This window comes from Crocodylus porosus, unplaced genomic scaffold, assembly GCF_001723895.1.
Source record: "Crocodylus porosus isolate Cpor-Errol unplaced genomic scaffold, CroPor_comp1, whole genome shotgun sequence".
Lineage (NCBI taxonomy): Eukaryota > Metazoa > Chordata > Crocodylia > Crocodylidae > Crocodylus > Crocodylus porosus.
Window position 1 is genome coordinate 53,668,898 of NW_017728907.1, and position 5,550 is coordinate 53,674,447.

General features: G+C 51.5%; 1 protein-coding gene across 1 annotated transcript in view; it reads left to right on the forward strand.

Moving 5' to 3' along the window:
• PODN (podocan) overlaps positions 1 to 5,550 on the forward strand; it is a 68,459-nt gene that overhangs the window by 43,633 nt on the left and 19,276 nt on the right. The window lies entirely within an intron of this gene.

A 5,550-nucleotide genomic window follows, 5' to 3' on the forward strand; every position in this document is an offset into this window, starting at 1 on the left:
GGGGGCGGGGCAAGGCGCCGCGGGAAGAGGGAGGACGAGGGGCGGAGTCTGACGGGGCTGTAGCCTGGATACATTGACCCGAGTCCAAGACCTTGACCTGAGGTAAATGAGACCTGAGTCGCAGCGAGAGTGGGAGAGACCAGCGTGACGCTAACCGCACCGTGTGGTGCAGCAGCAGGTCCGCGGAGGTGATGCTCCCCTCTGTGCGGCGTTGGGCAGTAGTGCGTCCAGTCCGCGAAGGATGTTGACAGACCCGAGAGGGTCCAGAGGAGGCCACTCATATGGGTAGGGGCCTACAGGGCAGGCCCTCCAGGGAGAGGCTGAGGGACCTGGACCGCTTCAGCCGCCACAAGAGAAGGCTGAGGGGGGATCTTGTGGCCGTCTACAAATTCATTAGGGGGATGCAGCGAGGGATCGGAGATGTTCTGGTCACCGGGGTGCCTCTTGGGGTAACAAGGAACAATGGTCGCAAACTGACAGAGCAAATTTAGGCTGGATATCAGGAAAACGTCTTCACGGTAAGGGTGGCCAAAATTTGGACTGGGCTCCCAAGGGAAGTGGTGTCCCCTCCCTTGGGGGTCTTGAGGAGAAGGCTGGATGGACATCTGGCTGGGATCATCTGACCCCAGCGCTCTTTCCTGCCCAGGCAAGGGGTCAGACTCGATGATCTGCTGAGGTCCCTTCCGACCCATCATCTATGACTCTATGAATCTCTACCATGAGTCCTGATGCCTTTCCTCCAGACCAATATGGCTGCAACCTGAATACCTTGAAGCATCTGGGCTTGAGTTCCCCATCTGCAAAGCCCAAAGAATGAGTTTCCTCCCAGGCAGTGTTGGTTTTGGAGATGTTTTCATTGGCATTTGTGCGGTGCTCAGATGGGCAGTGATGGAGGCCATGTGGGAGCACAGGTGGGGTTGCCAGCCCTCCAGGCTTGCCCTGGAGTCGAGAGACAAATCTCCAGGAGATGCTGAGAGTCACCCGGGAGATTAATGCTAGGGCATTCATTAAAATAAATATTAAATGTTGACTCTGATTGATACAGTGGTCCAGTGGGTTTTTTAAAACACCATAGTCATGTTGCATTTGCTGTCCTGACATAGTCGTGAATGTCATTACATCATGCGATGAATCTTCCCCAAATAGATTCAAGCAGAGTTGGCGATCCCAAGCACAGGGCTGGGAGGAGGAACTTCTGTCGCAGGGCAGGACGAGGCCAGCAATTCTGACTCCTCCTGTGGCTTTGGATAATTCAAGTCTCTGCCTGTTCACTCATAAAATAGAGGCGATATTTAGCTACCCAACCAGGATTTTGTGAGGATCAGTAAAGTAATGGTGGCTAAGTGCTAGTTATGATGCTCCTATTATTAAGCTGTACCCACACATCCAAACAATGTAATTAACCTAAGGGGGGTTTTTTTGGAGCAGCAGAGTGTATACTGATAGCTCGATATGCTGCCAAAAGATATTTCTAGATCCACTTGCTGGTTGAATTTCACAACAGCTGCCATTTGCAACAGCTGACTTTTAATTTCCTTGTTTGTGGTTAGAGGCATTTAGCAGACCTCCAGAGGGAAGCAGGCCCCTGAGCAGGAATTTAAAGTTGACTAGTAAGAACATGTCATATAAATGACACAGGTGAAAAGCTGCCTGAAAGTCAACCTTGTGACTCTTTATCCAGCTGAAAGTCCAGTAGTTTTCTTCTCTGTGGCAAGGAGATGTTTGTCATGCACTTAAGGAAACACTCAGCCCACGTGGGGTAAGTTGCATTTAAGTGACTGTTGCAACAGCTAAATGTACAGAGAGGTTCATGTAACACGTTTCTGATTAAAATTGAGGGCATGTCTGTACTTTTTATGGTGCCAGGTAGGCGCCATGCCATTCTGCTCTGCTCCCTCCCACCTGGACTCGTGTAGCTGCCTTTGTTGCATGCTGCAAGCTGACTAATTGGTTGTACCTCCCAACAGATTAAATAGTTCAGGCACCCTTAAAACATAGCAGTGCTGCTTCTGGGCCAGGAGCAGCACACCCAGAGTAGCGTGGCATTTTCCACGGTGCTGCTTGGCTATGAGAGGTGCAGACAGACCTCGGGATGCTGAGTGAAGCAGACATCTGCCAGACTCCTTGGTCTGAGTGTTTTTTGAACAACACACAATACTGAAAATAAAATGAACTAAGAAACTACCTGGAGTGGGAAAATGGAGCAGTGAAAAGCCTCGCTGAAATTGAAGCTCTCTGGAAATGTGTAGGACAAATGAACAAGGTTTAAACATCACTTCACATTGTATGTGCAAATGCTCAGGGACCAGTGGCAGACCCAGAACTAGCCCTGGATGAAGCAAGTGGAATTTGCCAAGCAAATGAGCACCTGGGGAATTTGCATAGGGCCCGACTTCTAGGGGAGAAGCAGCACCGAATGAATAGCCCCACCACATTGCCACCAAGCCCTCCAGTCAGATGCAGTTTAGGGTCAGACCCAGGACCTAAGCAAAGATTCAGATGGAATATAATACGCAATTTGTTTTGATCCCGGTATAAAAGGAGGGTTGGAAAGTATGGGAACTTTGTAGAGCCCTAAGGGAGCTCTCATGGTGCTGTGCCAACTTCCTTGTCACAAGTACAAATACCTTAACTCCTGGCCTGATGTATTTGTTGGGCCAAAATGTGGTAGGGCTGTGCTTATAGATGAGAAACCTGCCAAAGCTTTGCCACTGAACTGAGCCTGTAGTCATTCTTTACAACAGGATTAGTGTTGGGATCTCCTGGCTGTGACTTTTGCAACAGTTCCAGAGACTTCAGTACTTACAACACATCTAAAACACCCAACAAGGATGATGCAATTCTTTTAACTGTTAGAATAAATTAATAACCCCAGACCAAAGTCTCCTCTCAATGCTGCCTTGTTTGCTCAATCTTTGGCCAGTTTTCTGTAGCATAAAACGTTCTCCTTTGACCCAGGGAACCTTCAGGAATAAATAAACCCAAATTGAAATTAGCTATCCTACTAGCTTGGTCGTTATTTAAAAAATTAAATGGAACTCTTAGGAACAATCCTGCAGGATCAGGTGGATGTTCTGGTTGACAGAATAGACCTTTCCACTCAAACGAATTTGTTATGTATTAAGCGCAAACAGTGAGCTCTGTGCTGTACAAGCCATGCATTTAAGGTAGTCCCTTCCCCAGAGTTTACTGCTAAAGCAGGGGTGGGCAATTATTTCCGCTGGTGGGCCACTTAATGAGTTTTGCTGCACTGTCAAGGCCACACACACAAAATCTGTCAGAAGATATCATTTGAACAAATTATAGGTAAAAAACAAATCATACACTAAAATTGAACTTCTACTATATTTTAATTTTATTTCAAAGAATAATTTTTGTCCTGATTTATGTTTTCATGAGTAGTGTCTATAGAGGTGACGGCATAATAGCTCAAAATAAAAGTTTTACTCTTGTATATTGTGTGTGGGGGGGGAGTATTTATGGGGATGTGTGTGGGCGGGGAGGAGGGGGCTGCCCACTCACTAGGTCGGGGAGCTGGCTGGGGATGCAGGGAGGGAGGGGATGGCCAGGGGACACGTACAGCAGAGTTCACCCAGGCAGTGCGGTGCAAGTGAGGTCTGTCCCCTGCCGCACATGGACACTGCAGCAGGAGCTGCTCTGCATGTTGGCTGGGACCGGGCTGGGGCCTGGGCCATGATGGTGGCAGGCACGGGGCAGGTGTGGGCAGAGGTGTGGGGTGGGCTGCCCCAGGAGCAGTGGGCAGGGCTCAGCTCTATGCAAGCCTGAGGACTTGGAGCTCAGATGCCCCTGAGTCTCGCTTGCCCTTAGCCCATGGCCCAAAGGAGCAAGCAGGGGAGAAATCCCGGCAGGCATGGACACCCCAGCAGTGGGTCTGCATGCCCTGACCCTGGTGATGGGAAAGACCCGGGTGGGTTTGGCGCTGTAATCCCAGGGTAACGCTGCTCCTTATTTGGTGCCGGGCACCTGGGGGCAGCCAGAGGGTGCTGGGGGAGGAAGGCGGGGGGCTTTGCACTTGATACGTGACGTCATACTATACATCTATTAGCCAATGCCCATGCCTGGTGACGTGTGAGGAAGGAGAAAAAAAAAAGACCCCTCAACTCCCACGACCCCGCACGGGGTGTCCCCGCAGGGACCATACTGGTTCCGCCCCGCCTCCCGCCGCACTTGGCCCCGCCCCCGGCCTCCCTTTAAAGGGGCAGCTCCCACTTAGATTGCCTTCCAACGAGGGGGGGGGGCCAGCGCGGCGTGCACATGCGCAGGAGGCTGCTTGAATCCTTCACCTTGAGGGCGCCGCCAGTCGCGCGGGGACCGTTCGAGCTGGCAGAGCGCGCACTCGCCGCCGCAGCTGCTATCATGTCGCGGCGGGTCTTCGTGGTGGGCGTCGGCATGACCAAGGTACGGGCCGGCGGCGGTGCGGCCCCCTCAGGCGGAAGCCCGCGGCCTGTCCGAAGGAGCTGCCGTTAGGGCCGGGACCAGCGGGGTGCTGCCTCCTGGTGGCTCAACCCCGGGGCCTCCCCACGTCAGCCCCTCTGAGTGGCTTAAAGCACTCGTTAGGCAGCTTAAAGTTGTGTGATAATTACAGCTGTGTGTCTGGAGCACCCTGGTGAGCAGTCTGGTTCCTGTGCTGTGTTGCCAGCCCAAGTTTGTGGCAGACTATATAGGTCCAGACTATAGGAGGAGGCACTGGGGAGAAGTCACAGGATGCTGCGCTTAGCAGCAAAGGGACCATTGCTGGCTCCTGCTGCTGCCGCCATGGCAATGCTGTGGTGCCGCATGGGCCTGAGTGCCGGGGCTGCTGCGGAGATGTTGGACTGTGCGTAGGTAGGGTAAGATGCCATGTGAGGGGCGTTCCACGCTGCCAGGTGCCCTTGAAAAAGCAGCTTCTCCCTAGCAGCCACAGGAGCTCAGCTGCCTGGGGCCCACTGGTGCTGAAGCAGTGGCATGCTCTGGGGCTTCAAATATATGTGGTGCCACTGTCCATACAAGGGTCCACCCCACCTACCTGGGACAGCAGCACAGGCTGAGCAGGGAGTGGAGCTGCAGGTAGGAGCTGTGGGCAAGGGGGGCAATGTGTATGGGAATAAGGTGGTTACCACCTTCCTCATCAATGGCCAGAGTGGGCAGGCAGTGCGCGTGTGCATGCAAAACAAACAAAGTTCATTTATGTCAGTAGTTTAAAGTACCCTGCACTATTACTAAATATTGGCTATTTGATCGGCATCAGCTGATATGGCTGGTTAATCAGTGGCTATTGGTATCAGCCAAGAACATCTTTATTGGTGCACCCCTAGAGCTTAGCTTAGCTTCCCTCTTTGGTCTATGCTTTACTTATGCCATATTGTCTTTTTGGAGCAGAGACTTGTGTTGAACTTCTGCCCTGAGTGCTCATATGTTGCTTAAGGATACCATCTTCAATAAGTATATTTATAGTAATTTCAACTCTTATTTTTGTTTGCTAGTTTGAAAAACCTGGGGTGCAGGCCAACTTTGACTACCCTGACATGGCTGAGGAGGCAGGTAATTTAA